At 41.4% G+C, this 12,415-nt stretch overlaps 1 protein-coding gene across 1 annotated transcript in view; it reads right to left on the reverse strand.

Moving 5' to 3' along the window:
- LOC117541926 (receptor-type tyrosine-protein phosphatase F) overlaps positions 1-12,194 on the reverse strand; it is a 173,924-nt gene extending 161,730 nt beyond the window's left edge. Inside the window, exon 1 of the mRNA XM_034209273.1 lies at positions 11,769-12,194. The gene's annotated coding sequence lies outside the window, so the exon portion shown is untranslated. The remainder of the gene's footprint in view (positions 1-11,768) is intronic.
- Positions 12,195-12,415: the final 221 nt, after the last annotated feature.

Below are 12,415 nucleotides of genomic sequence, written 5' to 3' on the forward strand. Positions count from 1 at the left end.
CGCTGGGTCAGCCATCTCCATGCTAGCCGCTGGGTCAGCCATCTCCATGCTAGCCGCTGGCTCAGCCATCTCCATGCTAGCCGCTGGGTCAGCCATCTCCATGCTAGCCGCTGGGTCAGCCATCTCCATGCTAGCCGCTGGCTCAGCCATCTCCATGCTAGCCGCTGGCTCAGCCATCTCCATGCTAGCCGCTGGCTCAGCCATCTCCATGCTAGCCGCTGGGTCAGCCATCTCCAGGCTGGGTTGCAATCCCGTCAAATCCTCTGAATCATAGATATGCTTTGAATGTCGTTTATTGCCTCTTTAAAGATATTTAACACCCTTCTTAACAGTTTTACCATATGAAACGCTTGTCCCATAATTCAGAATTTGACAAGCAGTAGCTAGTGCCCTGAGAGTATATTATTTACAGTAAGTAGCCTCATACTTAAGTCTTTAATTTGTTCTAGTTGTGAAAACAGAACTCTTTTTAAGCCTTGCTCTAATTCAGTGACTAAGTTATTGCATTACATGACTTTATTAGAGTCACTTGTCCTCATTTGTGTCATGCATTCGGGTTTAATCAAATCACAGCATCTTGGAAAACATCTCCCACACAAGCTGTAAAGGCTCTCTAGCTAGTCTATGTTTAAAGCACATGCCACAGGCCAGACAGCATTTTGCCACTTAACCGGTAAAGGTTATGTGTAAACTAAGTGGAGATTTAGTGAAAAAGTAATATAGATAAGGAGGAATAAGACTTTAGATTGGCATTAGACTGAATCCTGTTTACTCAAGTGTGCCATCTTTATATTCTGCCCTTACTTATTCATTGCTTGACCATGAGGTCCATCGTGACATGCCGTCAACGCTAAACACTATGATGTAGGGCTGTGCGATTATGGCAAAAATCATAATCACGATTATTTGGGTCAATAATTGATATCACGATTATTTTGACGATTATTCATTGACCATTTATTTTGTTTTGAAATGCCGCTCTTAAATTACCCTTCTTCGATAAAGCCATGCTCGCATTGCAGATGAGACAGATGGACTTTGAATTGGAATAGATACAAAAATAATCATCCTCCCACTCGGAGTGAAAATGATATATTTTGGGCTTTTTTGCTTCTGCCATAATTGCGGTCTTGTGTGTGTGCGGACTGTCACTCCTGTTGACACGGACAACGTCAGCGAAATAGTGCCCACTGCCCACCAGCCACGCCCCCCGACACATGGGGCATTGGGGTGACGCCGGCCAATCACAAAGCTTTGATGCGTTCAAGTGCATTATTCTGGCACAGGAAGATTATGTTACAGGACATTAACGATAAAACTGAATATTGTTGCTCTATTTTTAGACACATCTCGAGATCGACTGGGAATCTCCCCGCGATCGACTGGTTGGGCGCCCCTGAGCTAGACCATAGGTCCGTTGTGGTGGCAAAGTAGTCAGCTGAAGCCACATCTCTCTCAACTTCCCCACGGCATTTGTCATATAGTGCAGGCAGCGCAGACCTGCTGAAATAATACCGAGACGGCATCGCGTAACGCTTGTCCAACGTGTTGACAAGTTGCTTAAAGCCCTGGTTGCTAACAGTGCTAACTGGGCACATATCTTTAGCGATGTGAAAATGGCACCTGTAATATCTCTGTGTCTCTGCGAGCTCGTCGCGTAGGCCGTTGCTCTGTACAATGCGTCCTGAATCGATGACTGTGATGATGTGGTGGATGAAGTCGAGCGGCATCTGCTTTTTGGTCTGCTTTTTGTAGGATTATTGCCCGGTCGTATTGCACTTTGTGGTTGTATTTCAGATGATTAAAGAGATTGGTTGTGTTAGCGTGTGGTGCCAACACAACCTGGTAACAAATCCTGCACTGTACTTTGTTTTGCTCCACGTCGGACTCCTGAAAGCTAAATTACTTCCAAATAGTGGAAATAGTTTTACCCTTCTTTTTAACGAGTTATTCTGACATTTTCGCTCGCGCTGAACACTCACAACACATGTCACTCCCACGTGGCCGAGTGGGCTTTTAGGGAGGGGCGAAAGCGCACCCAGCAAAATAATCGTATTTTGTCAATTATGCTGTTTTCATAATCGTCGCAAACCATAATCGTAATTGCGATTAAAATACGATTAATTGCACAGCCCTACTATGATGGCATCAAGGCTCTGTCAGGAGGACACGCTAGCTGCTCAGAGCCAAGGGCCTTGGTAGCCCTCCACGGACGAAGAGCTGTCATCTCTGTCCCTCACTGCCAAAGTGCCCCGCCCCCCAAAATCCTATCCATCTGCCGTATCAGTGGGGCAGACGGAGTGGAGTGCAAGGCATGCACTTTTCCGCCATTCACTGTTGCGCTTCACGCTTCACACCCAGCTAGTGGAAATGAGGGTCCTCACTGCTAAAATCAACACATGGTCAGCTACTGAATTTGTGTTTCCGTAAGCAAAAAATTGCTTTTACTCTGTTTTGACAAAATTGCCATTAGGTCAGCCTTCTAATAGTGTTATGGTTCCAACTGTCAGTTATGATCTACCTCGTACCTCTATTAGCTAATAGCAACCATGTGGATGGTCTGACAAAGTGTCTTGATACCGTTTCCTAATATTTTTTTCTAACAGTCAGCATGATTTCTGCACTTGAAAGTGCACACAGAACATCTGACTGTCTATGTACTTAAATAACTGTATTATCGCCAAAACTGGTAATGGCTTGGACAGAGATTCCCTTGAGGGAAGAAGCTTTTAAGTAAAAAAATAAAACGGGGAAAAGCTATGATGTGCTGACATCCTTCCAATGAAAGAAGAGTGCAAGCTAAAACATGCAAAGTCATGATTGGTTCTCTAAAATCATAAATAGGGAATTACTTTACAACTGCAATCAGTAATGCAACAGTGTTACAGCATGTTAAGTGTCAATAGTGGATAATCAATTCAATACACTACTAGAATTACATGTTTTCCATCTCTGAAAAGGATAGGTTTGCTTGTCTGCACTGCTAAAGTATTGTTAATTAACATTGGGATCCCAGGCCATGCGAAAATGCAAAAATTGAATCATTGTTCATCACAGGCAACATTTAATCTACATAAACTAGGTGAATTTGTCACATTTCTTCAATTTTTGAAGCCTAGAGTTATGTGCCATTTAAGCCCAGCCTGATAAGACAGCTCACTGTTTGACCTTCATGTAATGTTCTGCATCAATTCTGATACAGCCAGTGTGTGTGTGTGTGTGTGTGTGTGTGTGTGTGTGTGTGTGTGTGTGTGTGTGTGTGTGTGTGTGTGTGTGTGTGTGTGTGTGTGTGTGTGTGTGTGTGTGTGTGTGTGGTGTGTGTGTGTGGGGCTGTGTGTGGCTGTGTGTGGGGCTGTGTGGGGCTGTGTGTGGGGCTGTGTGTGGCTGTGTGTGTGTTGTAATTAGATGAGAACCTGAGAAGAATAGGTTGACAATGACAAGCAAAATGAATGACAGCGGCCGCTGAGCCGTTGCTCCATTTGTCTGCATCGAGCTAAAATGAACGAGTGCATCATCTGTGCACTTCTGCTGACTGCGCACAACCAAAGCACTGAGGTCTTACACGCATGTCGCTCGTTCCTGTCAACTCCATGGTACATTTGCCAATACACAAGATGTGATCAAAGTGTGCCATAAAACTAGGATGAGCATCCATGTTAGGATCTCAAGTGAGAGATGTAATAACCCACAAGTGGCAAATGTAGGACATGAAGCTATTTGGGCCCTAATGATTCATAAAATTCACAGTTGGATTTGATGCATTACAGAGGCATCACCATTCGATATACAGTAAACTCATCACCACAATAATGACTGCCTGAAAATGAGTCTCATATTTCATTTTTAAATTGAAGAGTACACTCTACATTATGAAAGTATAAATGTAGAATATTTAAAAGGGCAAAATAAAACAACAGTTTTGTCCCATTTCAAGGGGTTTCTCAGCAGGATGACACAAAACATAAGCAAGGCAACAAAAACAACCACATGTGGTGTCAAAGCAAGAGAGAACACTTGATCTGAACAACCACATTGTTGTATTGTTTGACAGATATTGAATAAATTGCATGGTCAATTGTTTTATTTGTTACATGGTCAAGTGAGTAATACTAAATGGAAAAATGATCAAAAAATGATCAGTCTAGACCAGGGGTGGGGAACCTCCGGCCTCCGGGCCGTATACGGACCGTGAGACCATTTGGTACGGCCCTCGAGGTAATTTATAAACACACGCAAAAAATAAAAAAATGTAAGAAATCTAGACCGCAATATAATTAAACAAGCGAGTGCCTGTTTTTCCTGGCCAAGGTCAGGGTCCTTGAACACAACACGAGCCTAACCTGTCATCACGTGGTATATGTCTCGTCTGACAGAGGTGCAGTGCTGACGGAGAGCACCAGAACGCCGCTCCGGCACTTCAGAAATTGCAGTACCGATAAGGAGCCGTACACATGCCGCAGTTTCTGCGTGTCTGTGTCTTTAGTTGAAAGCCCAGTGGCGATCTGTTCATCTGTCATTCTGATCATACAGTCAATAACTTTGTTGTTATTAGCATCTGGTTAGCTAGCTATGCTAACGAATATAAGAAGCTTTTTCTACAACCAGTGAGGTAAAGGCACATCTTTATATGATCATTATAGTTATAAAAAAATAAGGTATAAAATACTATATGACAGTAAAACAAAGTTGTTATTAATAAACAAGAATACAGTTTGAAAGGGGAGTGATTTGTAAAATATCCATAAAGAAAAATAAAATCTGCTTACAGTTCTGTTTCATCTGGGTGTTGAGAGATGTTTCCATAGATCTCCTAATGTTGCTCTCACACCAGATTGATGCTTTTAACTTCAACATTTAAAAACAAATCTTCCCTAGGGAGCAGGCCCCCCGGACCCCCCTAGAGGAGGTTAAATCATGTCCACATGGATAGGAAACTAAATACATTTGCACACATCTTGTGTCCATATCTTTCTGTTTGGATGGTCATGCCACAACTGTGCACATGCATGCATGCGCGAGTCATGGTTAGATATCTGGATTAAGAGGTTGCTTTTTCTTTGCACAGCATGAAAGAAATGCGAAAAGAATGGGCTGTGATTTTAGTATTTTTAAGCAGAGGTCAATCATTTGTATGGCCCTCGGAGGATGTTGAAAAAATGTAAATGGCCCTTGAGAGGAAAAAGGTTCCCCACCCCTGATGTAGACTGACCATTTGTACCAATTATTAAGCTCTTCATGTAACTAACACTGTAGCTGATATATTAATATGAGGTTGATAATGGCCTTTGATAAAACTATTCTGAAGGCCAGATATTCGACACACACTGTACCGTATTAACGTTTTTCCCACACTAGCAGATATGTCATGAGTAAGCACTAAACTCATTAAGCACACAAACCTGTAAATACCATGTTTAAACACAAACAGTCATTTATTCCACGTGGTTCCACTAGCAATGCCCTTAACATTGAGACAAGTTCGTGAACCAGCCTGTTAAATAAATACATGTTTCTAATCTTTTTGTATCATATCAACATCCCAACCATTAACAGCTGCAGTGAGCATTCTACACTTGATGCTTCACATAATTACTCCTAAATACCAATTGAGAGAGGTAACAAAAGCAACTAAATATGCAAGTACCCTTACTGTATATAGGAAACAACGATAAAATAATAAAACGATTACAGCACCTGTACACAATCCACTTTATGTGGTGGTTAAAAGTTGTAATTAGATTGCCTGTGTGGATGCAAAACCATCTGGGACCCTCTGAGATCACAGGGACAGCAGATGAATAGCAACAGTTTCTACATCTCACAACAGACTTTGTTATGTATAATAATAATAATAATAGGCAATAAATGCATATTGTGTTAATGATATTCCACAGTTTAATTTCTCACATCAGAAAATCTGTCTTCAGCAAAAAGAACAGTGATATCTTTGAGCTGTCAGCAAGTAAAAAACTGAGGAAACCCACTACTTTTTAATTTATCTGCTTTATAAATGTTGCATGAAAAATCCATTTAAATTAAAGTGGACCTATCATGCTATATTTGAAAAATATATTGTAGGGCCATACCTATACAGAACATGTCTGTGAAGTTTTTTTTTCAAAATACCAACCAGATCACCCATTGTAGCCATGCCTCTTACTGCTCAAACCCCTCTTTTGCAGCCCTGTTAGAGAAACGCAGAGTTTGGGTCCTTAGCTTGAAAAAAAAAAAAAGAGGAGGCGGAGCTAATGCCTGATCAGAATTCTACCGGAGATAAAGTTACATTCGGTTGTGATAAAACGCCATCCTGTTTAAACCACGTCACGGATTATTTCTGAAACAGTATGGAGCTCAAATGCTTTTTCTCTTGCGGGTTTATCACAAGATGAGTCCTTTTGTATTTCCTGCTTTTTAAACACATGTGCTCAGTTCAGTACAGATTAGCTCTGAGTGTTAGTGAGGCTTGCTAATGTAAACAAAGACGAGATTACGTTCAAAACAAGTCAGGCATTGTTTCTGATAGCAACTTTCTGTGGGTCCGCCGACGTCAGTTCGGATGGAATCTGTATCCGCTCGTTGTACACCCATTTTTAAAAGATTTGGGTACGGAGGAAAAGAGAGAGGGTTTTATTTTCTGACGCTGTGTGAGTTCCCCAGCGCACCGGGGACACATATTTATGTATAAAAAACATCACAAAGTGCATTTTGCATGATAGGTCCCCTTTAAGCTAAAGGATCATGCTACTCTAATGCAGAATTAATCAATCTGAAAAAGGCTTTAAATGGTAATATTCTTTCTGACATTGCAATTTAATATTTCAAAAATAATTGGTGACATCTATGTTTAAAATATTTGAAATGCCTTAAAGTCCCACAGTTCAGGATAGCAGAGCAAATAACACTCCTATTTTTCTCATATGTGGATGTGCCATACTGTTTCGAGCAGGTGCTAACACGGGACGACATGACACGGGACGACATGACACGGGACGACATGGGGAAGTTGAAGAATTTGTGGCATGGCTGAAACCAATACCAAGCAATGTAAACAAGCACACTGTGTTTTGTTCATAACATGTTCAACACAATTAATAATGTGTTAGTCTTTTCCATTTTTGGTCCAAGTGGAGTTGGTCCTAAATGTGATTCTGGAAGACATTATATCTAACTTGCTTTAAACTGTAGGAAACCCACTTTAACCTTTTGTGAAACCCAAGCCATGACAACACATTCATGTAAACACAGACTGCACTTCAATATCAAGGCTTATTCCATGGTCTTTAGTAAAAAGCTTTTAGCATGAAGAAGCAGCAGCTAATATTGAGCTTGAGTCATTAACAGTAGCATTACCAGAATACTCACATCCTAAAGGTTCAGCAATCCAATTGGGACAATATTCACGTGTCGTCTTTGCACTTTATTTCCTCTTGCTCTTTCGCAGCACTTTGACTCTGTAATGAGTTGTGTGTTTTTTAAGGCTTGGGTGCTAAAGATGTAATTAAGTCAGCTTGTTCCATTTAAGTAATGGCTACCTTCTAACATACTGTATGTTCAAACAGAAAAGGTGCAAAGAAGTCAAAGGGTCTCGACACAGCAAATTGCCCGAGCCAATCTTTCCCCGAATTTGGACTGCAGCTCTGATTCACACATAATGGCTTGAGAACAAAGCTCCACCGCTTAAAGAAAAAGCTGCATAATCCAAAGCAGACGGAGCCCATATATCTGGTAGGTCCTTCATCTTGAATAAAAACAGGACTGATTACCATTTGACCTTTCAATGTCATGCATATTCACTAAACCACATACATACTTTGAAGTAAAGACAACCAATCCCATAAGGAATGGATAAAAATAGGGCTCTCGTGGTAGCACAAGCCATTTTTAGGCCGTGTGTCTGTTTCCACTTTCCCCATTGCAGGGGTGCTCTGTAAAACATCGGTGTAAATGGTTTATAATGCCACCAGTGGACTCTGAAATGGGAGACCTGGTTTCAATCAGCAGTCAAATTGCTCCTACATTACCCTTGCAGACAGAGTAGTAAATCACTCTTTGCCTTTATGCTGCTGACGTTAAGGAACAAGCATTGTTAAAAATCCACCAAGCGTGCAACTAAGAGCAGCCTGTCTTTATGTGGGGATGGGATGCTAAACAGGCCAATGGCCGTTGCTTGCAGTGTATCTTTAGACTCAAGAGTGACGTCTAAGCAGCAAAGGAGCACACATTGTATAGCTGAATTCAAAGCTTAAGAATGACAATAAACCAGCCAGATCTGCAGCCTTAAAATTAAGATTGTCTGGCTCCTGTAATATCTATGCCAATGAGCCTCATCACAACCAGTTGGAACCAGTTAGCCTAGTGAAAAATAGTTTTTGGTTTCTCTGTGCCAACGCCCTGACAGTAGTCCAATGAGGAATCCCAGAGCATTTATAATCCCCTATAAACCTTAGAAATGCTGATCCCGCCCACCACAGACCAACACACTATGTCTAAAACCTCTCATTATAACTCCAGGCCCTGAAATTACCCAGATTTTACCCATATGGAAAGCATGAGAAAGCGTCAGTTTGGAGAGGGTTGTGCCGAGTGGTTTTTCAGTGTGTGGCCACAGAGGGGCTGGTTTTCTTTACAGTGCCATTCAACCCGGCCCTTGCCAGGGAATGCCGACATATGAGGAAGCCGAGGCACATGCTCTGGCTACGAGCCCCAGACCAGGACTGCAAGGAAATACCACACAACATACAATGCTCACGCAGGCCAGGGATTTACCCAGGACAACAGACACAACTGATGCAGCCTTACAAAAATAAGTAAATTCATTTGAAGCCATCTTTGACATTCAAAAGTTAAAAAAGGGTAGCCCTAGGCCCTGGCACCAATGTACGAACTGCAACACTGGTTACTGGTGTCACTCCCACATTAATTAACCGGGGTAATACCCGCCAACGAATACCAGAACTAAAATGGAAAGCTTTTCTGAAGGTTTATTTACATCAGTATAATAACCGATACTAGATGTTGATTCTACTCTAGGTCAATGTTGTATGCTAACAAACTATAGCCATATTTATATGGTAAGAAAATAATAATTGGGGCTGCACATTCATTGAAATGTAATTGAAATTGCAATATGGACTAGTGGAATGTTTAAATTGGAGGAAGCACAACATTTCTAGAGTTAAATATGTGTTCAAATACCATTTAAAATGAGATATTGTGGAGCTGCAGAGATAACCTGGCCCACAAATTGTATTCATAACATAAATAAATAGTAAATGACTATACTTTTCAACTATAATGAGAATTAGGATTAAAAAAAGACCAATCCCTCTAGTATCGTGAATCATATCGCAATAGTTATCAGTCAATATAATAGCAGTTAGTTATTTAATGCAAATCATGCAGCCTTAGTCGGAGAATCTGCTTTTTTAGCCATGATTTAAAGCATAATACAAACAATTCAGTTCAGGTGGCTGCAATGCCAACTAGCTGATGTTTGCTAATTGTTTGTATGTAGCCTGGCTTCTGCCAAAATGTGTGACAAGCAGATGACGTCACCGGTTAAGAGGCTTTTTTCTTTCAGAGGCACTCTTTCAAAAAATCCCAACGGACACCAAATGAACTGTTGACTCTTCTGGCAAGAAACAAAAGAAGAAAGCACTCTGGTGATCCATTGTGGGTCACCCTGTAATCCTCAGGAGTCATGAGGATTAGGTCAAATAAGTCAAATGTCTTCTCTTGATTCTTGGTTTGAAGTAGTTGTGGAATAAAGGCCTAAAAGCTTGCAGGAATGTGTCAGTATAAAGAAATATAAACACCTGTGCTCAAACCATGGCGGAACATATTAACATATTTTACAGGAAATGCCAAAAAGTTAATTGATTGTAGAGTGGCTTTCACAGCCCACAAACAGACAGAATCAACAGGACAATCATTCAGGATAAACACAGTAAAGAAAGCCTGCAGTCTCCTGACAACATCTAGTCAACATGATTGAAGAAAGCCTTAATGCTTCAGCAGCATGGCATCTAATAGCACTGTCAACACAGGTTAAAATGATAAAATATCTATCCAGACAGCAACAACAGGTAACTATGAACCTTAGATCCAAACAGTACGAGAGAGACTCACTTACAACACAAAATAAATTACAATGAGACTCCACTGCCTAATCTGCATGTATTCTCCAGTGTCGATGGAACATCCCACATGCAAAAGCAATAATATTTTTACAATAGGCTGTCCCACTGAGATGCCTTTGTTTTATAAGCTAAAACAGGACAGTTTATTAATAAATTACCCTAAATCTAGATTAGAAATGTCACTGTCTTTTCAGTGGGTAGAAGCTGAAGGTTAGAAACCCACACATGCAAGGCCTATGATTTAGTTGCAGAAAGCCTCTGATGCAATTCCAAGAAACCCACCCACCCTCTTTCATCCTGTTACAGTTTGGCTGTGTTTATGTCTCTACATTGTGTCTGTGACAGTTTTAATCGGATTCATGTATTGATAAGGATGGCCATGAGGCTACTTCAGCATGTCACTCCGGCTTCAAATCCTTTCTTTAAATAACCCAAACAGTGCTGTAGGCTCAATGCAATGCTTTCTTTCTGTAAATCTACCCAGTGAAAAAACACTTCCCCTATTTCAGATTTGTTTAGGACCCGGAGAGGGCTTTAGGCGAATGGCTATCAGATGAAGTAGAGCACCTGCAAAAGCTGTCACAAAAAATGGTTTTGCTATTGAATTCTCTGATGGATGGTGGCTGAAATGTATGCTTTTGCTCCAGCTGCAAGGAGAAAATCCATGACATCAAACCTGTCTCCACAGCCATGCTGCAGCAATAGTGATTTTTTTTTTTAGGGCAGATGAATGAGAAAGTCCACATCACACGAGCTTTTGAAATTGATTGGTATACAATAATTCAAATACCTGTCTGTGGTAATGATAAATTAAGGAAGAGCAAAGATTTCATCTTCCTGAGGCTCTTGCTGACATGGTCACGCACTCATGTACGAGCCCACTTGAAGGGAAAAGGCAAGGTTTTGAGAGAGCTCTGACACCTTATGGCAAATATGTTCTAGTATAAGCTCGAAAATGTCAAATCCATACATTGCAATTAGAGCAAAATAGAGTGAGGAAAGGCTCACTCCCCACAGACCACCACTGCTCCTATTTATTATTTCGTTAGTGATTCTCGACAGATTTTCAGCTTGATTTAAGATTTCATCCCTGCATAGACCACTGCTACATCAATTTGATCACTGAAAAGTGCCTGCGCTCAGTTTATTGCCAACTCTGTGCTGCTGTTTTTATCGAAAATCACTTGTGAAATAAGTGATTGAGAAGCTGCTTATTTCCCCATTCAACCTTCATTTCTGTGGATAGTCTATAAGGGCTGAATTTGACTGTGTGTTTCTGTAAGCCATAAGCAGAACGATTATTAGGCTGTTATCTCTCATTCGGCTTTGTAATAAAAGTTGTTGTTAGCTATACATTCAAGGTTAGCACAAATAAACACAGTAACTAACTGTGTGCGTGGCCGTGAGGCGAACACCGATTTTGCCAGACGGAGCCGACTTGCAACCTTTCACCGTTCAAGTTACACCTTTAAAAAGCATTTTCAAAGTAATTCCAGCCAATATAACACACAGAACAAACACATTAATACATACTGTTGCCGTAATGTCAGCAAGTTCGCTAACAGCAGAGCTTTAAGCTGCGTCTCAAGTTCAATGGGGGACATTGAAAAAAGATAACGGTGCACTTACTGAATCTCCTCTTTGTCACCGCCGTTGGCATTTCTCTCCTTCTCTGAACCGCTAGTCCTGTCTTCAGTTTGAACACAAATCCACTTCGTGTAAAAACACAAGAGTTAGAGCCAAACACGGGGAGTGGGAGAAGACAGGGGAAATATACGAGTCCACTGCCAGAAGAACACGAGGTCCTATCCCGGTCTGGGGTCGTGGATACTGGATCTATTCGTGGCAGCTCCGTGTCTCCGCTGCTGCACACGGGTTAACGTCAGCTCCTCTCAAGTGTTGAGTGTCGCTGCCTGCGTGCGAGAAGGCGAGAACAAACCTTATTTCTTCTCTTGCAAGTACATGTCTTCTTTTTTGCAAGTTACACAGTCACCCCCTACAATAAGGGAGCCGTGGAAAGCAGGGAGTTGTTACGTCTCTCCCCTCACAGTCACGCTTCTTTCTGAAGAAACACACACAGGTCGGTCAGCACGATTTTCGGATTCACTCGGCTCAACTCGCCGCTGTGTCCATTCATTCCGGCCACTCATGTCCTGCAGCCTCTGAAAACATGCCCCAGACAGTAGGACACAAGGAGAGCTGTCAATGTTATTTATCTGTTTACACTCAGCACCTGCTAAAAGAAAGACAATTCAATTAGGAATTGCAATGAGGAA

This window comes from Gymnodraco acuticeps, unplaced genomic scaffold (genome assembly GCF_902827175.1).
Source record: "Gymnodraco acuticeps unplaced genomic scaffold, fGymAcu1.1, whole genome shotgun sequence".
NCBI lineage: Eukaryota > Metazoa > Chordata > Actinopteri > Perciformes > Bathydraconidae > Gymnodraco > Gymnodraco acuticeps.